Source organism: Lissotriton vulgaris, chromosome 3_1 (assembly GCF_964263255.1).
Source record: "Lissotriton vulgaris chromosome 3_1, aLisVul1.2, whole genome shotgun sequence".
Lineage (NCBI taxonomy): Eukaryota > Metazoa > Chordata > Amphibia > Caudata > Salamandridae > Lissotriton > Lissotriton vulgaris.
Window position 1 is genome coordinate 811,331,663 of NC_141689.1, and position 22,215 is coordinate 811,353,877.

A 22,215-nucleotide genomic window follows, 5' to 3' on the forward strand; every position below is an offset into this window, starting at 1 on the left:
AATACTGCAGGCACAAAAGATCAACGTCAACCAGGACCGTGGTGATTTGTTTTCAAGTAATCACGAAACTATAACGCAATTTTGCATTTTTAATTGTTGAAGCATCATGTAATCTGATTCCATATCTTTGCTTGAACACCAGATACATCTACATTCACAATATTCAAATGATTAACAATGATCCTGGTAGCTCTTGTCCTGAAAAGAAGTAGTTTGAAACCAAAAAAAGCCAGGAATCGCATTATTGCAACTCCATGACCATTCTTTCCGTCACTACTCATATTAAATATGTATTGAGTGCTATTTCTGTAAGAGTCTCAATTTGCGCCTATTAAATGTTCTTGCAAAAGACATAAATACATTTGTAAAGGCCTGAAGAAACATTTTAGAAAGCCATGGTTCGTGGCACAATTTGCAGGGTCTTAATTAATGATTCTAATACTGTTCAAACGTGTGTATAAAACTAATGAAAAGAAATAAATATAGGCATTCATAATTTAGCAGCCTACAAGGATATCTAATAGCTAAGATGAATAGTGGTGCAGTGCATCATAGGTTCTGGAACAAGACAATAAATTCTAATGGATGCAAGATATGGATTAAAGGATACACAGAATGAAAAGAACAGTTTGCAGAAGAACAATTTGCAAATACCAGTGGAAGAGCATCATTTTCTCAATGTTAACTACTTGAAGGTGCCATCTAATGTCAGCTTTTTGTAACAAAAACGAAAATAGGTAATCACATAAAATTCACAGTTACTAAATAATGAACAATGCACAACGAGCCCTATCTGTTACTTTTATGTATTTATTGATTTTTGGATTGGGGTACAGTATTGATTTGGACTTGGTGGGTAGTGGAACACATTGGCCCTGATTCACAAAGGTAAACTTACACTTGGTAGTATGTTTACTACTTTCCCGAAATGCACAAACTATGTGTAGAGATTATTGACTCTGTACTCACTATATTTACTTGTGCAGAGTTCTCCGTACCCAGAGACTCAGCTGTCAGGGCAGAGAACTTAAAAAACATGAGTAGAGGGAGTGCTGAGTCATAAGCTCCACTCGTATAATGTATATTGCATCTTGTAGTACTACAAATTGCAGTTTGTGAATATTCAGAATAGTGAGGCATGTGCCAGCTTTTACGTAGAGATAGCATGGAGGGCCATTTACATAGCACAATCGGCCACATATATTAATAATTAGTTTTATTGTTTGAGTGGAGTGGATGCCAAGCATGATGGGATACACCAGAAATAATGGTTCCTTCAGAAATAAACTATTGAGTCTTTCTAATTCATGGAGAGTGTGATAGACCCACTCCTGTGTGCATTGTATGTATATCAAAGTTATAATGATATAAACTCATTTAGTAATCGAGTTTGAAGAATACACAACCTTTTGCTGTTTGAGATAGAGCCACAGTCAAAAGTAATTCAGCAGGCAACATGAAAGTTGTGTTGTTATTTATTGCTTTGCATCCACAATGATTCAAAAAGGTGAAATTCGTGCGAAAATTCTCCAACTGAGCAAACAACACAAAGCAAGTGACCAGAGACAGATAAACAAGTTCCACAACATTTAAATCGGTATGTGAGATGAAGGGTTAATTTATCAACATTTGGCAAAATGTAATACAGCAAGACAACTTGGTGCAATGTATAAAATGGAGAAAGCAGGAATTCACCATAATTACTAACATATGCCACTTTCTTGCTCTCTCTATGTGCTGGCGCACTTGTGGCTGCTGAGTGCCAACACAGGCACCCTTGCGCCAAGGTGCAAGGGTGTCTGCGTTACAGGCAGGATTGTTTTTGTGAAGGAAGAGACACCATCCTCCACAAAAAATAATCCTTGGAGGCATGTTCCTCTTTCTATGTGTGCTGCAGCACACGTAGAAAGGCAAATAATGAGGGTAAATAAGCATATTTCTCCTCATTGCAATTCACCTGGGAAGGCATAGCATTTTGATGCATTGCCAGGTTTACTAGTCTTAGTAAATCTGGGAATGCACCAGAAACCATGGCTCTATGCGTGGAAGCAATCCCTCTCCACCCACAGACCACCTTACCAATGCAAAGGGACGCAACGCAGCAACTTGCACTGCCTTGCGTTACTCCAGATTTACTATCCCACGCAGAGTCACACAAGGTAAATCTGACTTACAGGCTTGTGTTGCCTTGCTTCTCCTTGCATAACGCAGGGGCAACACTGGACCTTGATAAATCTAGCCCGAAGTGTTTGGAATCTTGGTCAAAATTATTCAATGGGACAGAGGAGAAATCACTATGTAGTGTCCCACGTATGACTGACAACTCCCTTTTTAATTCAAAAGCACTGTAAGTCATCAACATTTCAACCTCTATAAAGTTGCAATTTCCCACCGAGTTTTCTCGAGATCAGAAATAGTGGCACCCTACGAAGAAGCATTTATTTGAGGATACTATTGTCCTAATTAGCTGACAGTCTGTTCAGAAGGTAGATATAATATTTTCCCTAAGGAATACTCAACGAAAATGAAGTGGTGGGCTCTAACAAAAAGGGGACGGAAAGAATATAACTATTGGTTTCTCTAAGTCAAAAAATATCACACCATAGATGCTATTGTGAACAATGCACTTACCAGCTGTACTTCATAAGGCTGTTGATAATTAGAGAAATGAAAAGGAAAAAGCTTCATAATAATAAGAAAAGGGGGCTAGTGACATCAAAGCTGCCATGATGTAAGGACAAGGCACTCACCAGCCAATTGAGAAAAGAACGAACTATCCGTTTTATTAAATTTAAGAGGAAGGGTTAATGTGGAAAAAAACTGTTCACAAAGCTTGTGATCTACCAGATATAGAGACATTGTACCAAATATTGTACCATCATACCATATGGAAATACGGCAATTAAGTGGAATAGGGAGAGAGGAATTGGAGAAAGTAGAAAGATGGTTGATATAGACAGGGAAAGAATCAATTATGTTTTTATGCAGCAACACAGTGAATGAGAGAGCTACAGAAAGAGTGAGTTATTCTGAGGTTTTAAATGAGTTATTTCCAGAGCATTGGTGCCTAGAAGGGGATGCTTAGGTGGGTATTTAGACATCTCTGGGTGATCTACTAGGCTGCAGGTTAAGGACCACCTGCCATATCTACATATCTCAGTTGGATTTTACTGGATAGTGTAGTGAAAATTATCTTACTGATATGGCTTTCCTTTTGGCCCACAATCTTATGGAAGATGGGCTGCCAGGTAATTGGCTTTTGACAGTGGGCACAGTCGATTCACCACCTTTATATGGGTTCAGGGAATCACTGCTTTTCCAATAATTTAGAACAGAACTGAAACTCTGTCATACCCTAAATGAGTCACAAAAATAACATACGTTGTGATCCTTTCCGATGAAGCAGTGTTTGTTTGATTGAATGGGTTTTACATAAAACAGCATTGTAGGACATCCATCTTTTCACGTGGTTCTATATTTTCTTTCCCTGAAAGGCAGCTAGTTTAACTTCTGAGCAGATGACACCTGCTAAGAAACTTCCAAATGCATCCTTCCTAAAAATGAAAAGGTACTGTTGGACTTGGCCCTTTCTGCTGGGTCATCCCCACAATTTTTGCCTTTACCCTCGTTTTCTCAACCCTTTTTGTTGGCTTTTAGCACTCTGGGTACTTGAGCACTAGTAACCAGTGCTAAAGTCTTGTGCTCTCTCCTTTAAACATGATAAAAATGGTGAATACCTATTTGGCACGTTTAATTTACTTGTAAGTCCCTAGGATAGTTGTCCTACATATGCTCAGGGGCCGTTTATTAAATGCTACTAGTGGGCCTGCGCAAAACAACAGTTGATGGACAGAATGCAGAACAATGTCATACATTCACCCCAGTACAGAGATCTTGGCCTAAATCCATCGTTTTTGTGCTCACCACACCACCCCAGTTCCGACATAGCCATATGCAAATCAGCCCTGACCATGTGCCTCGTGGGAACAGTCCAGCCCGAACTGCCAAGCAATGTCTTCCATGGACCGGAATCAAGCATCCTAGGACTGGTTTCTGGCTATCAGCAGTCTTCAGCCTAATGGGCCTGCAGCACTGATTATGCCACCCACTTAAGTAGTCCTTTAAACATGTCTCAGGCCTGCCATTGAAGCCTGTGTGTTCAGTTTTAAACTGCCATTTTGACCTGGAAAAATAAACCCTTTGCCAGGCCTAAAACTTCCTTTTTAATACATATCAGTTACCTCTAATGTAGGTTCTAAACAGCCTATCGGGCAGGCTGCAGTGTATTTGAAAAGTTGGACAATCACTTTCAACGTTTCATGTTCTGGTAATAAAAACATCTTCAATTCATTTTTCGCTAATGCAAGACCTACCTCTCCCAAAGGACAACATTGGGTTTCCTTATTACATTTAATAAGTGATAACATTCAATTGGGAGCAAACAGGAAAATCAAGTTTGATGTCTAAAGAATTGCAATTTAAACCTTCTTTAACGGTAAAGATGGAATATAAGTCACAGTCTTCAAAATACTACATTTAGAAAGTTAGCATGTTGGGGCGTGGCTTGGACGCTGGCCAAGATGGCGGCGTAATCCGGGAGCTCCGGCGTCGTTCCTCAACATCGACGCATTTGGGACAGTTTACCTGTGTCTGCAGCTGAAATGAAACATGTCCCGCGAACCGGAACATGAGGAGAGCCTAGCGCCCTCATTGTTTCCCGGTTTCGTGACTTTACTCGGCAGCTGCGAGGGAGTCCCGTTTTTGCGGCTGCGGCCGCCATTTTGTGCGCCGGCCGCGATTCTCAGAGGCGGCCAGCTTATATGCCTCTGAATTTGTTTGCCTCATCTTCATTCAACGGATGGCACTTCCTGCACGTTCTACCAATGGTGAGCCCCTTTCAGCTGGGAATTGATTTCTAAGGCGCTCTATATCTCGCGCATTTCCCATTATGATTTCTGGCGCCATTTTGTGACTGCGGCAATTCACCTCATCGCCCTCCTGCTTCATTGCTTCACTGCCTCACTGTTTTTGCCTTTCTCCGTCATAGCTTTGGATTAATATGTCTTCAGCTCACGCAAAACTCCTTTGTACCTGACTTCACCCTCTTGCTTGTCATGTATTGGAGTACTGCATGAGGAGGTTCTCCTTCACGAGTTGCTTCAGGGAATTAAGCGGTGCTCCTTCCACTTTTTCATATGGCTTTTCTCATTCTTATTTCCTGCTTCGAGGACTGTCATTGTTCTTTTAAAGAACTCCTGTGATGCTGAATATGGCTATATTTATTCCAGCGGCTTTCCTCTCCTTGTGTATGGTCATTATCAATTTAATGTACCTTACCTCATGGTCCGTTTGAGTTGCTCTATCTCTCTGACATGATCTTCTGCCTGGCCTAATACCTGCTATTGAATTGTGGTTTACTCCCTCCTCTAGCCATGGCTTTGTGCTGACTCTTTATATTACTGCTCTTCCTGTACTTTTCCCTGTCAGGAAGACTCCATACTCAATATTGACTTTTTGCCTTCACCTTCACTATTCTGGCTGCCTTACATGGGGAAGCTTCGCACTTTGAAACTCACCAATTTACCGAAGTTACCCGTTGGTTCTGACTCCGACTCACCTACCCAGGAAATGGAAGAGGGTAAATCTTCGAAGTCGGACTCTGCACATGGGGCTATCCCTAAGGCTCGAAATGGAGGGAAGGTGCAATCTTCTTTGACCTCATCAAACGTCTGAAGAAGGACCCGCCATCCCCTGGGAGCAACGCTTCATCCTCTATAGATCTTATCCTGGAAGAATTGCGGGCCTTCAAGCCTTTTATGGAAGGAACCACAAAAAATATGCAGGCCATGCAGGAGAAAATGGTCATCTCTGGATTCACGTGTCACGATTTTGGAACAATCCTCGGACTCTTTTCATTCTGTTTCCTCTCGCATTCCTTCAATAGAAGCTGAGATTCTTCTGCTAAGGCGTCAAACAGAGGATTTGGAAAATAGAATTCGAAGGAATAACCTACGCTTATATGGTCTTCCGGAACTTACAGAAGGGTACAATCCTACCATCTTCTTCCAATCTTTCCTTGCAAAGATTCTAGACACTCGGGCCTTATCTTCCATTAACATCCAGCGAGCCCATCGTCTCGGTCCTGAGGTTGCTTCCAGGCCTAGGGGTGTGATTATGCTGTTTTTGCATTATACTGATCTCTTGCAGGTCCTTTCAGACGCCAAGCTCAAAAAACAGAGTATCTGGGAAGGTCACCGCCTTTATCTCTCCCAGGATGTCTCCAAGGCCACCGCAGATCGGAGGAAAACATTTTTGGACTTACGGCCGCAGTTAAGAGCCCTTGGTGCTAGGTATGGTCTCTTACATCCATGTCTTTTCAAGGTCACCTATAAAGACAGAACAACCACGTATGAAGATCCTGCTGCCTTGCAAGCTTTCCTTCATCAGCAGATTCCAGATGTTATGGATGCCTCCAAGCCTGGATGAGTGACTTTGCTGTTCATTAGCTTATTGATTTCACTACATTGCAGTTCTGTTTTCTTCATTGCCATTGCATGATATGTTTTCCTTACCGTTTCTGTTAGAATGACTGTCTTTTGTTATAAACCCTTGTATTTTCCCTAATGTTTTCTCTCATTTCTTCAGATATGTCCCTTCTCATTTTTATCCTGATGTCTCCTATTGTCTTCTTACCTAACCCATTGGATTTATGGTAATAGAGGCTCGATGCCGGCTCTGGTTGTTGTTGTCGTCGTCTCCCGCCACCACCATCCCCATCCCTGTGCTGGATTTTCCATTTCGTAAGTATGTCTTTCAGTCGTTCATTTTGGACTTGTACTGTCTTTTTGTATATTTTTGTCTCTGTCCTCTCTCTCTCTCTCTCCCTCTCACCCTTGAACTCTTTCTTGCATTTCTCATGGTTTCTCCCTTTCTCTTCTTTCTTCCCTTTTTGGATTCAGTCTTACTTTTGTACTAGTTTGTTCCTCTTTTTCCTCCCTTTCTCATCTTCTCTTTATCTCCTTCTTTGTTCTTTTTTCCCATTCATTTTTCTTATTCTCTCTCCATTGTATTTCTTATGCATTACTGAGCATGTTACACTCAGCTGTTTTTCTAAATTGTTTCGTTCCGTGTAACGACATGGAACGTCAAGGGATTAAACAATCCCATTAAACGACAGAGGGTTCTCTCACATTTAGCAAGACTAAAAACTGATGGTGCCCTCCTTCAAGAGACTCATCTTGCTGAGCCGGAGGCTTTGAAACTTAAACGTTCTTGGGTGGATCATGTTCTATGTTCTCCTACGACGTCTAGGAAAAATGGTGTTGTACTTTTGTTACATAAAAAGTTAAATGTTTCCTCGATTACCCATGAATGTGATGCTGATGGTCGTTGGCTCATTGTTAACTTACTCATAGATAACATCCCACTCACCTTATTTAATGTGTATGCTCCTACTGGGATCGATAGATCCTTTTGGCCTGCTATCTCTTCCAAGTTGTCTTCCTTTTCTGGAGATTACATACTTCTCAGTGGAGACTGTAATAAGATTGTTGATCCCTTCCTTGACCGTCACTCGAAAGTCACCTTTGTTCCCTCTAGAATGCACACACAGTTTGTGAACTCCTTTCAAAACAATGCCTTAGTAGATATTTGGAGACTATGCAATCCTGATATTAGAGAATATCGTTTTTTCTCCCCTCCTCATCAATCCCAATCCTGCATTAACCATAGATTTCTTAGTAAATCCTTGTCCCAACATGCTGTCCGTTATGAAATTGGCTCCATCTTACTTTCCGACCATGCCCCAGTGTTTGTAGACCTTGACCTTCTCCCATTCTCGCCTCACTCTGGCAGATGGCGGTTTAATAATGCTTTACTTTTGGAACCCTCCTTTTGTTCAGAATTTACTGCCTTTGCCAAGGAATTTTTTCTTTTAAATCAAACCCCTGACTCCCCTTTTGTTATGGTTTGGGATTCATCCAAAGCAGCCTCTAGGGGTTTTATTATTAACTTTGTATCTCGGCGGAAGAAACCTCGAGAGGCCAAGTCGGAGAACATTTTGGCTGACATTAAAGCTCTTGAACTTGCTTATTTTGCTTCTAAATCTGACTCTTCCCTTCAAGCTCTTATTGAAGCAAAAATCTCTTTTAACAAATTCACTACAGACGCTGCTTCTAATCTGATGCTAAAATGTAACTCTAGATACTATGGGGGTAAGAAAAGAATGGGGAAGCTTTTGGCCAGTTACTTAAAGATTCGTAAAGAACGCACAAACATTTAATCTATCAAAACTTCTTCTGGAGAATCTACATTTAAAGATAAAGAAATTCTCACTGAATTTGCCAAATGTTATGATACTCTTTATACCCCAGAACAGGTTCCAACATCTGACGATCTCCTTTCTTACTTTCAATCCCTTCCACCTCCCTCAGTTTCACATATTGACTTTCACGCTTTGGAACAGGACATTTTGCTTTCTGAAATCTCTCATGCTGTATCTAAACTTCGTCATGGTAAATCTCCAGGGCCTGATGGGGTTTACTATTGAATTCTATAGTCACTTTGCTTCTCTCCTTCTTCCTAAACTCTTACTCTTATTTCAATCTTTCTCTGATGCCGGTTAATCTAGCTGTTCTTTTCAACAAACCTTAATTTGCTTAATTACAAAAGAAGATAAAGATCACTCCTTGTGCAAAAATTATAGACCAATATCTTTAGTTAACACTGATTACAAAATTCTAGCGAAGATATTAGCACTTCGCATGGATCCCCATTTACCAGATATAATTGGCCCAGAACAATCTGGTTTCGCAAAGAGGCGTCTCTCCTCTGATAATTCCTGGGTTTTTCCTAACATTCTTAGCAAATCTTCTTCCTTGACTCTTCCTTTTGCAGCTATCTCCCTAGACTCGGAGAAGGCTTTTGACAGGATTGGTTGGGATTTCATGTTTCAGGCTTTGCGTTGTATTGGTATTCCTCCTAAATTCATTTCTATTATTTCTTTACTTTACTCTAACCCTCAAGCTTCTATTTTTGTTAATGGGATGTCCTGGGATTATTTTTCTTTACACAGAGGGGTTCGGCAAGGTTGCCCTTTATCACCCTTACTTTTTATTTTAGCCTTAGAACCCTTCCTTACTAAAATTTGTTTAGATGACACTATCTCTGGTTTTCACTTTGGTTCCCAACAAGTCAAACTCTCGGTTTATGCCGTCGATATTCTTTTTTTATTGCTACGACCCTATCACCTCTATTCCCTCTTTTCTTAAACAGGTCTCTTCCTTCTCTGCAGTTTTTGAATATCGCTTAAACGCAGACAAGTGTGAAATTTTACCTTTGAATCCTCTTTGTCAGAAGCATCTCTTTTCTTGTACAGGTTTTTTATGGCAACCATCTAAAATCAAATACCTAGGGGTTTGGTTTGCTCCTTTATTATCTGATACTCTCAAATTAAACTTTGATTATATTTACAAGAAAATGGACACGGCTATCACTCGTTGGCATCCACTCTTTTTGTCCTGGTGGGGTCGACTCAACTCTATAAAGATGATGCTATCTCCCTTGCTTCTCTATACTCTTTCCATGCTTCCTTTACACATTCCTCTTTCTTTCTTTAAGAAAATGGACTCTTTATTACTAAAATTCCTATGGAACTGTAAACGTCCTCGAATAGCTCTTGCTTCTTTGCGGAAAGACAAAGCTCAATCTGGAGTGCGTTTTCCTGATTTCAAACAATATTGCTTTTTCCATGAAGCAATCGACTCGCTGGTTTTGATCTACTCTACCTCACTATCCCCCTGTCTGGCTAATCATGGAATCCTCTTTCATCTCTCCTTTTACCTTCCGAGAATTTTTGTCCTTTACGTCCTCTTTAACTCGTCTTTGCTTGCCTATTCTTTCATATTCTCGAAATCTTCTTTCTTCTTACTTAACTTCATCCTATCCATCCCTCCTCTCCACTCACGAACAACCAATTTGGAATAACTCTCATCTTAAAATCCGTAATCGTACTATTTATTGGAAAACTTGGCACTCTCGAGGAATATGTTGGATTTCTCAATTACTCTCTCAAGATACGCCTCTCTCCTTCCAGGATCTTCAATCTATTTTCTCTTTACCTGCTCCTGCCCGATTGCAATATAATTCCCTTTACCCTGTCCTGCTCTCCTATCTCCAATCTCTTTCATCCTCCAACGATATTCCTTTAGATCGTAGACCCACTTCCCTTTTACTGGAGGCTTCTCCTTCTGCATCTGCTCTATATAACTCTTTCCGTTTTATTACTGATAGGTTAAAATCTCGCATTGAACTTGCATGGGAGCTGGATTTTTCTCAGAATTGGCCTGTACTTTTATGGGATAAATTTGGACTAAACTTTATAAGACCTCTAGACCTGCTAACACTACCCAAACTTTATTTTTCATTTATCACAGAACTTTATTTACTCCACTTGCTTTGTCCTATTTTTCACCAGACACTCCTTCTACCTGTTGGTCTTGTCCCTGCCCTTCTGCTGATCTTAAACATATGTTGTTTGAGTGCCCGCCTACTTCCCAGTTCTGGCAGTTGGTTTGGTGGCAAATTCAAAAGATTTTCCACTTTCAGGTTCCCTTTTCACCCTCACTAGTTTTTCTTGGCTCCCTCTCTTCAAACCTCCCTCATTCTCCCAATCACTACCCTTTACTTGACCTTTTCATTGCTGTCGCCTTTCGTATTGTTAGTTCTAACTGGAAACAGGCCGCAAATATTTCTTATCAGTCCTGGTGGAATGCAGTCTGTTTCAATCATCGTTTAGACACCAATTATGTATCCCCCATTTCCCTAGCTATAAAACGTGACCTGATTTGGCTTCCTTTGGTAACATACCTCTCTTCCTCTGCCCCTGTTCATCCCTCTCCTGAATCTGAAACAGTCGAAGTTCGCAAACCCCTGTGAGTTGCTCATTACTTGTTTTATCTTTTTACTTGATTACCTATAATTATTAAGTCATAATATACTATGATTTACTTATGGTATGTGTACTCTTATGATATGTTCATAATTTTTCATGCTTGTAATGCTTACTTTTTATGAAATTATTATTATTATAACATTGTTTATTTCTTTCATCCGCTTATTGTAACTCTTCTTCCTCATCCCCTTCTCCCCTTCCCTCCTTTTCTTTTCCTCAATAAATCAAACATAAAAAAGAAAGTTAGCATGTTCTTGTCCCAAACGTTTGGTGCTTGCAGCCTGTATCCTGGTCCACATTACTAATTGTAGCTAGAAGTTGGTATTTGTGTATTGCTCTCAGACAGTGATACAAGGAGGAATAGGCTTTGGCAGGATAGGCCATCCCTGACTTGATAGGGGGACCAGAGCTGTCACCTACCACACTTGCTAAGCCTGACACTGGTCTTTTATGTCGCCAGGGAAGGAATGCAAGAAATTCCAAACATCTATGGGCATGGTGGAAACCTCCATAACCATCTTCTACTTCAAAGCTGATACCAAGTATAAAAATTGGACCCTCAAACTCAACTCTTGTTTACACATATGGACCTGTGGATAATACAGAAGAAGGACTGCTTTGTTGCTCTGCTGCAGGAAGGACTGCTACTCTGCTGCAATGCTTTCTGTAAAGGAAGACTGGTCCTGCACCCTTCATCCTGGGATGACATGACTCCAAGGGTGAGCCGAATGACTTCCTATTCTGAGCTATAGGGACATAACAGGTTCCAGAAGACTCCCTGCATTGGCCCTTCTACCTAGACCTGAACTGGACCTACCTCAGCCCTGCGGGCCTCTCTTCGAGGGTGTTTCTGATCCCCAAGAGGTGTCCCAAAGGTCCTGGACCCTTAGTGGGGCATCATTTGGGGTCCCTCTAAAAACAAAATGAGAAATCGCAAAGTTGTGAGCTCTTCACAACTGTAGGTCTTGCCGCCTGCATCACCCGCCAACGTGAAGCCCCCGTGAACCCAACTCTTCCGTCCACAATGACTGCTAGTCATGACGGGCAATGAAATCTCAAACGCTTTGTGTCCTGGCATTGACCGCTCTTGATGGCTGGAATTGGGAAGCTCCAGCAACGACCGCCCACAACACCAGACATGAATTTTGCACTACAGCAATTACTGGCTGCAACTCTCTGCATGCTCCTTGCGGTCCGCTCAACCACAAACTGACCTCTTTGCCCTGGACTTTTGTAGGTGACTCTTTCAACTGGGCTAACCTAGTTACTGTATCTGGCCTGCGTTTCATCACTGTGGGCCTGAGCTTGTGACTTTCACCCGGTCTTGCACAATCAGATAACCGTCGGTGGTGCTTACTGCTTTGTGCTTTCAGGCACTATACTTACATGAAATATTTGAAATTGCAAATCTCCGCTTCTACCGTTTGGATTTTTGTTGTTTTGGTTTCAAATATTTTACTACATTTGACTTTATTTACTGCAATAGTGTGTGAGTTTTCTTGTGTTATGTTTTTACATAATCACTTTTTGAAGTGCTCCATAAATACTTTACACCTTGACTCTAAGTTAAGCATGACTGGTTTTGTGCCAAACTACCAGAGGGTTAAGCGCAGTTGAATTTGGGGCTTGATGTGATCTCACCCTAACAGAAATTGTGGTTATTGCTTGAGCAGGGTTCCCCCCCCCCCCCAACAATAACCCAATTTCCTACTAGTACTAAGAAAAGTAAATTGCCACACTTTATCCTTTGGTAAATCAGCTGTAAGGTGCACACAGATGACAAAGACTGTCACCAGATAAAAGGCTGCCGAGAAAGTTTTTGTAATCTATATCACAGCAACAATATGAAAAGAACTTAACACAGCTGTGTGATAGCATATGATCGCCTTATATAATATTTCAGCATAGGCTTAAAAGGAAAAAGTCAAGATGGTTTGCACTTAAAGTGCCAGATTTAATATAATTATATCATCTATTGATATGAGTTTAAAAGCTATACAGATATTTCGTGTATGAATATCAATGGTATGATGTGTTCTTACTTTCTTTCATAAAGGTAACATCTGATTAGAAGTATTCTGCATGCAAGATATATTGTAACATTTATGATTTTCTCTAACTCCTCTTAGGAAATAGAAGAAAGAATTTAGGTAAAATCATAAAATATCACTGGACACATTTCATTAACTTTATGTACACTGCTGAAATCACTACTAAATAGTTGGCATATAATGTACATATTAGCCTTATTGAAGTTGGTGTGGTGATCCATACAATTAAGATAGTGCCAGGCCCTGACGGAGTGCCAGTAGTTATCTTTAAGTCCTACATTATCATTATGCTCCAATAATTACCAACGTCCTGCATGCAATTATTCAGGGCGAATCAAAAAAATCATGAAGGGAAGTAGTCATAGTCCATAATTTTTTTTAAAGGGGATATAAATAGCCCAAACTGTTACTGACTGATCTCCCTCCTTGATTCAACCTCCAAGATCCTGGGACGAGTTTTACTTACAATACTAGAGGATTGGACCGATTAAAACTTTATCTTATCAGCAGTCCAATACGGCTTCCAGCTGGGCACAGCGAAAAAGTCCCTTAACCTCTAATGATAGGAAAGTATGTCAATGCCAGGCAAGATTCATTACAAATGGCTTTTATGGACCTTTTTGTGTGCCTTTGACCATGTAAGTCGCTCAAAGCTAAGGGATGTGCTTGAAACCGTGGGAGCAGAAGAGGCCCTCATCATCCTATTGAAGAAATTACATATGGATACTGTGATCAGAAATAGATATGGCCCAACTGGAGAATGGACTTCCCTACTGAGCCCCGAGCGTGGCATATGCCAAGGCTGTATTCTAGCCCATTCATCTTGTTGTTATACATAAATGATTTGGAATCCTTCCTTGCCCAACATGGTGCAGATGTGCTCCAGACTGGAAAACACGCGATGCCAACCCTACTATATTTCGAATATGCAGTACCTCTAGCCAGAACTGCAAGGGCTCTACAGATTCTTATTAGATCCTTTTATGGTTGTTATGAGTAATCTTGATTTAAATGTATATTGTAGTAAATCTTTTATTATGATGAATGGACCGAGAAACACGAAATACAAGCCCCACTGCATTGGAGGAACTGAGGTCATTAAGGTCACCACATTTAATCACTTTGGGAATTATGTTTGACACATCCCTGCAGTGATATCTGATAAACATGAGATGATACCAATTTGCAAGGGTGATCGAGGCAAACTTTTGTTCTGTGAGCAAGCTCGGACACCGACCCCAGTGGGTAATGCTGCAGCTGTATAGTAGCAAATGCATTACAATAATCCTATACTGGGACAGGGCGGGTAATTGGGGTGACTCTAATTCTGGCACCCTTCAAAGAGTGGAAAACGCTTTTTTACGTGGACTCCTCTCAGTACCTACGAGTACTGCCATGCGTATTTGTCACACAAAATTAGGGGTGCGCTACATATTAGTACCATACAATTAGCCCCCTGTTACTCTGGATTAAAATGTGGCCGCACCAGAGGCAACATTTTCAAAACTAGTACTAAAAGATTGCCTTGAGCATGGACAATTCACACAAAATTCCTTGACTCACTTATATTAAAAAGTTTATGCCAGAGCTTGATGTCCCAGCATAGTTATTTAGTCCTGAACAGATGAAAAAACAAACTAAAATCAAGGCTTAAACGTGTGTTCCAAATGTGTTTTTAAGGAGAGGGCAGAACAAGTCCAATTACACCCTCCTATAGTAAAAAACCCTACCTGTTTACCTCAAGTAATGCACGACTCAACTTTTACCTGACTCGTTTTTGTCTCTGAACTTTTCCGTTTCTGGCAGCCTTCCCTTATCAAAGAGGCTGGGTTCCAAGCTTGCCGAAATGCCATTGCGAAAACTTGTCTCAGCAAAGTACCGTAATGACCTGCAGAAAAGTGTAAATGTGCATATGTGAAGCAATGTATGGTGTAAAATGAACTCCACTAAAAGGGTTGACCACTTCATGCAGGAAGGGAACACTATGAATTACCTACTTTGGGTTGTGATAGAACAAATGGAAAGCAACATGAGACATCTGGATATACTGCTATATGAAAAGGAACAACGCTGGATTGATAAACTTGGTACAAAAGGGGGTGGTTATGGACGGAGCATCTGAACCAATCAAACACTCACACCCAGTCAAAAGATCTGGGTTTAATCCTTCCCCGTTCTTTAGCCCACTCTGCCACCCCAGTTTAGACATGGCTATATGCAAATCAGTCTGACCATGTGCCTCATGGGAACAGTCCAGCCCGAACTGCCAAGCCATGCCTTCCCTGGACCGGAAACAAGCTTCCGAGGAACGGTTTCTGGCATTCCAGCCGTCTTCAGCCCGGCTTGCTTGAATCCAGTGGCAAAGTGAGCAAGGGACTCACGTCTGAGCATACCATGCCACACGTATGGCGGCCAAAAGCGGTACAAAAGGGGCGGGTAATGGACGGAGCATCTGAACCAATCAAACACTCACACCCAGTCAAAAGATCAGGGTTTAATCCATCACCGTTCTTTAGCCCACTCTGCAACCCCAGTTCATACATGGCTATATGCAAATCAGTCTGACCATGGGCCTCATGGGAACAGTCCAGCCCGAAATGCCAAGCCATGCCTTCCCTGGACCGGAAACAAGCTTCAGAGGACCAGTTTCTGGCATTCCAGCCGTCTTCAGCCAAGGCTTGCTTGAATCCAGTGGCGAAGTGAGCAAGGGACTCACGTCTGAGCATACCCTGCCACATGTATGGCTGCCAAAGCGCTACAAAAGGGGGTGGTAACGGACGGAGCATCTGAACCAATCAAACACTCACACCCAGTCAAAAGATCTGGGTTTAATCCATCACCGTTCTTTAGCCCACTCTGCCACTCCAGTTCAGACATGGCTATATGCAAATCAGTCTGACCCTGTGCCTCATGGGAACAGTCCAGCCCGAACAGCCAAGCCATGCCTTCCCTGGACCGGAGAAAAGCTTCAGAGGACCGGTTTCTGGCATTCCAGCTGTCTTCAGCCCGGCTTGCTTGAATCCAGTGGCAAAGTGAGCAAGGGACTCACGTCTGAGCATACCCTGCCACACGTATGGCGGCCAAAAGTGGTACAAAAGAGGTGGTAATGGACGGAGCATCCGAACCAATCAAACACTCAAACCCAGTCAAAAGATCTGGGTTTAATCTATCACCGTTCTTTAACCCACTCTGCCACCCCAGTTCAGACATTGCTATATGCAAATCAGCCTGACCCTGTGCCTCATGGGAACAGTCCAGCCCGAACTGCCAAGCCATGCCTTCCCTGGACTGGAAACAAGCTTCAGAGGACCGGTTTCTGGCATTCCAGCCGTCTTCAGCCCAGCTTGCTTGAATCCAGTGGCAAAGTGAGGAAGGGACTCAGGTCTGAGCATACCCTGCCAAACGTATGGCGGCCAAAAGCGGTACAAAAGGGGGTGGTAATGGACGGAGCATCTGAACCAATCAAACACTCACACCCAGTCAAAAGATCTGGGTTTAATCCATCACCGTTCTTTAGCCCACTCTGCCACCCCAGTTCAGACATGTCTATATGCAAATCAGTCTGACCCTGTGCCTCATGGGAACAGTCCAGCCCGAACTGCCAAGCCATGCCTTCCCTGGACCGGAAACAAGCTTCCGAGGACCGGTTTCTGGCATTCCAGCTGTCTTCAGCCCGGCTTGCTTGAATCCAGTGGCAAAGTGAGCAAGGGACTCACGTCTGAGCATACCCTGTCACACGTACGGCGGCCAAAAGTGGTACAAAAGGGGGTAGTAATGGACAGAGCATCTGAACCAATCAAACACTCACACCCAGTCAAAAGATCTGGGTTTAATCCATCACCGTTCTTTAGCCCACTCTGCCACCCCAGTTCAGACATGGCAATATGCAAATCAGTCTGACCCTGTGCCTCATGGGAACAGTCCAGCCCGAACTGCCAAGCCATGCCTTCCCTGGACTGGAAACAAGCTTCAGAGGACCGGTTTCTGGCATTCCAGCCGTCTTCAGCCCAGCTTGCTTGAATCCAGTGGCAAAGTGAGGAAGGGACTCAGGTCTGAGCATACCCTGCCAAACGTATGGCGGCCAAAAGCGATACAAAAGGGGGTGGTAATGGACGGAGCATCTGAACCAATCAAACACTCACACCCAGTCAAAAGATCTGGGTTTAATCCATCACCGTTCTTTAGCCCACTCTGCCACCCCAGTTCAGACATGGCTATATGCAAATCAGTCTGACCCTGTGCCTCATGGGAACAGTCCAGCCCGAACTGCCTAGCCATGCCTTCCCTGGACCAGAAACAAGCTTCCGAGGACCGGTTTCTGGCATTCCAGCTGTCTTCAGCCCGGCTTGCTTGAATCCAGTGGCAAAGTGAGCAAGGGACTCACGTCTGAGCATACCCTGCCACACGTTCGGCGGCCAAAAGTGGTACAAAAGGGGGTAGTAATGGACGGAGCATCTGAACCAATCAAACACTCACACCCAGTCAAAAGATCTGGGTTTAATCCATCACCGTTCTTTAGCCCACTCTGCCACTCCAGTTCAGACATGGCTATATGCAAATCAGTCTGACCCTGTGCCTCATGGGAATAGTCCAGCCCGAACAGCCAAGCCATGATTTCCCTGGACCGGAAAAAAGCTTCAGAGGACTGGTTTCTGGCATTCCAGCTGTCTTCAGCCAGGCTTGCTTAAATCCAGTGGCAAAGTGAGCAAGGGACTCACGTCTGAGCATACCCTGCCACACGTATGGCGGCCAAAAGTGGTACAAAAGAGGTGGTAATGGACGGAGCATCCGAACCAATCAAACACTCAAACCCAGTCAAAAGATCTGGGTTTAATCTATCACCGTTCTTTAACCCACTCTGCCACCCCAGTTCAGACATTGCTATATGCAAATCAGCCTGACCCTGTGCCTCATGGGAACAGTCCAGCCCGAACTGCCAAGCCATGTCTTCCCTGGACTGGAAACAAGCTTCAGAGGACCGGTTTCTGGCATTCCAGCCGTCTTCAGCCCAGCTTGCTTGAATCCAGTGGCAAAGTTAGGAAGGGACTCAGGTCTGAGCATACCCTGCCAAACGTATGGCGGCCAAAAGCGGTACAAAAGGAGGTGGTAATGGACGGAGCATCTGAACCAATCAAACACTCACACCCAGTCAAAAGATCTGGGTTTAATCCATCACCGTTCTTTAGCCCACTCTGCCACCCCAGTTCAGACATGTTTATATGCAAATCAGTCTGACCCTGTGCCTCATGGAAACAGTCCAGCCCGAACTGCCAAGCCATGCCTTCCCTGGACCGGAAACAAGCTTCCGAGGACCGGTTTCTGGCATTCCAGCTGTCTTCAGCCCGGCTTGCTTGAATCCAGTGGCAAAGTGAGCAAGGGACTCACGTCTGAGCATACCCTGCCACACGTATGGCGGCCAAAAGTGGTACAAAAGAGGTGGTAATGGACGGAGCATCCGAACCAATCAAACACTCAAACCCAGTCAAAAGATCTGGGTTTAATCTATCACCGTTCTTTAACCCACTCTGCCACCCCAGTTCAGACATTGTTATATGCAAATCAGCCTGACCCTGTGCCTCATGGGATCAGTCCAGCCCGAACTGCCAAGCCATGCCTTCCCTAGACTGGAAACAAGCTTCAGAGGACCGGTTTCTGGCATTCCAGCCGTCTTCAGCCCAGCTTGCTTGAATCCAGTGGCAAAGTGAGGAAGGGACTCAGGTCTGAGCATACCCTGCCAAACGTATGGCGGCCAAAAGCGGTTCAAAAGGGGGTGGTAATGGACGGAGCATCTGAACCAATCAAACACTCACACCCAGTCAAAAGATCTGGGTTTAATCCATCACCGTTCTTTAGCCCACTCTGCCACCCCAGTTCAGACATGTCTATATGCAAATCAGTCTGACCCTGTGCCTCATGGGAACAGTCCAGCCCGAACTGCCAAGCCATGCCTTCCCTGGACCGGAAACAAGCTTCCGAGGACCAGTTTCTGGCATTCCAGCTGTCTTCAGCCCGGCTTGCTTGAATCCAGTGGCAAAGTGAGCAAGGGACTCACGTCTGAGCATACCCTGTCACACGTACGGCGGCCAAAAGTGGTACAAAAGGGGGTAGTAATGGACAGAGCATCTGAACCAATCAAACACTCACACCCAGTCAAAAGATCTGGGTTTAATCCATCACCGTTCTTTAGCCCACTCTGCCACCCCAGTTCAGACATGGCTATATGCAAATCAGTCTGACCCTGTGCCTCATGGGAACAGTCCAGCCCGAACTGCCAAGCCATGCCTTCCCTGGACTGGAAACAACCTTCAGAGGACCGGTTTCTGGCATTCCAGCCATCTTCAGCCCAGCTTGCTTGAATCCAGTGGCAAAGTGAGGAAGGGACTCAGGTCTGAGCATACCCTGCCAAACGTATGGCGGCCAAAAGCGATACAAAAGGGGGTGGTAATGGACGGAGCATCTGAACCAATCAAACACTCACACCCAGTCAAAAGATCTGGGTTTAATCCATCACCGTTCTTTAGCCCACTCTGCCACCCCAGTTCAGACATGGCTATATGCAAATCAGTCTGACCCTGTGCCTCATGGGAACAGTCCAGCCCGAACTGCCTAGCCATGCCTTCCCTGGACCGGAAACAAGCTTCCGAGGACCGGTTTCTGGCATTCCAGCTGTCTTCAGCCCGGCTTGCTTGAATCCAGTGGCAAAGTGAGCAAGGGACTCACGTCTGAGCATACCCTGCCACATGTTCGGCGGCCAAAAGTGGTACAAAAGGGGGTAGTAATGGACGGAGCATCTGAACCAATCAAAGACTCACACCCAGTCAAAAGATCTGGGTTTAATCCATCACCGTTCTTTAGCCCACTCTGCCACTCCAGTTCAGACATGGCTATATGCAAATCAGTCTGACCCTGTGCCTCATGGGAATAGTCCAGCCCGAACAGCCAAGCCATGCCTTCCCTGGACCGGAAAAAAGCTTCAGAGGACTGGTTTCTGGCATTCCAGCTGTCTTCAGCCCGGCTTGCTTGAATCCAGTGGCAAAGTGAGCAAGGGACTCACGTCTGAGCATACCCTGCCACACGTATGGCGGCCAAAAGTGGTACAAAAGAGGTGGTAATGGACGGAGCATCCGAACCAATCAAACACTCAAACCCAGTCAAAAGATCTGGGTTTAATCTATCACCGTTCTTTAACCCACTCTGCCACCCCAGTTCAGACATTGCTATATGCAAATCAGCCTGACCCTGTGCCTCATGGGAACAGTCCAGCCCGAACTGCCAAGCCATGTCTTCCCTGGACTGGAAACAAGCTTCAGAGGACCGGTTTCTGGCATTCCAGCCGTCTTCAGCCCAGCTTGCTTGAATCCAGTGGCAAAGTGAGGAAGGGACTCAGGTCTGAGCATACCCTGCCAAACGTATGGCGGCCAAAAGCGGTACAAAAGGGGGTGGTAATGGACGGAGCATCTGAACCAATCAAACACTCACACCCAGTCAAAAGATCTGGGTTTAATCCATCACCGTTCTTTAGCCCACTCTGCCACCCCAGTTCAGACATGTCTATATGCAAATCAGTCTGACCCTGTGCCTCATGGAAACAGTCCAGCCCGAACTGCCAAGCCATGCCTTCCCTGGACCGGAAACAAGCTTCCGAGGACCGGTTTCTGGCATTCCAGCTGTCTTCAGCCCGGCTTGCTTGAATCCAGTGGCAAAGTGAGCAAGGGACTCACGTCTGAGCATACCCTGCCACACGTATGGCGGCCAAAAGTGGTACAAAAGAGGTGGTAATGGACGGAGCATCCGAACCAATCAAACACTCAAACCCAGTCAAAAGATCTGGGTTTAATCTATCACCGTTCTTTAACCCACTCTGCCACCCCAGTTCAGACATTGTTATATGCAAATCAGCCTGACCCTGTGCCTCATGGGAACAGTCCAGCCCGAACTGCCAAGCCATGCCTTCCCTGGACTGGAAACAAGCTTCAGAGGACCGGTTTCTGGCATTCCAGCCGTCTTCAGCCCAGCTTGCTTGAATCCAGTGGCAAAGTGAGGAAGGGACTCAGGTCTGAGCATACCCTGCCAAACGTATGGCGGCCAAAAGCGGTTCAAAAGGGGGTGGTAATGGACGGAGCATCTGAACCAATCAAACACTCACACCCAGTCAAAAGATCTGGGTTTAATCCATCACCATTCTTTAGCCCACTCTGCCACCCCAGTTCAGACATGTCTATATGCAAATCAGTCTGACCCTGTGCCTCATGGGAACAGTCCAGCCCGAACTGCCAAGCCATGCCTTCCCTGGACCGGAAACAAGCTTCCGAGGACCGGTTTCTGGCATTCCAGCTGTCTTCAGCCCGGCTTGCTTGAATCCAGTGGCAAAGTGAGCAAGGGACTCACGTCTGAGCATACCCTGTCACACGTACGGCGGCCAAAAGTGGTACAAAAGGGGGTAGTAATGGACAGAGCATCTGAACCAATCAAACACTCACACCCAGTCAAAAGATCTGGGTTTAATCCATCACCGTTCTTTAGCCCACTCTGCCACCCCAGTTCAGACATGGCTATATGCAAATCAGTCTGACCCTGTGCCTCATGGGAACAGTCCAGCCCGAACTGCCAAGCCATGCCTTCCCTGGACTGGAAACAACCTTCAGAGGACCGGTTTCTGGCATTCCAGCCATCTTCAGCCCAGCTTGCTTGAATCCAGTGGCAAAGTGAGGAAGGGACTCAGGTCTGAGCATACCCTGCCAAACGTATGGCGGCCAAAAGCGATACAAAAGGGGGTGGTAATGGATGGAGCATCTGAACCAATCAAACACTCACACCCAGTCAAAAGATCTGGGTTTAATCCATCACCGTTCTTTAGCCCACTCTGCCACCCCAGTTCAGACATGGCTATATGCAAATCAGTCTGACCCTGTGCCTCATGGGAACAGTCCAGCCCGAACTGCCTAGCCATGCCTTCCCTGGACCGGAAACAAGCTTCTGAGGACCGGTTTCTGGCATTCCAGCTGTCTTCAGCCCGGCTTGCTTGAATCCAGTGGCAAAGTGAGCAAGGGACTCACGTCTGAGCATACCCTGCCACACGTTCGGCGGCCAAAAGTGGTACAAAAGGGGGTAGTAATGGACGGAGCATCTGAACCAATCAAAGACTCACACCCAGTCAAAAGATCAGGGTTTAATCCATCACCGTTCTTTAGCCCACTCTGCCACTCCAGTTCA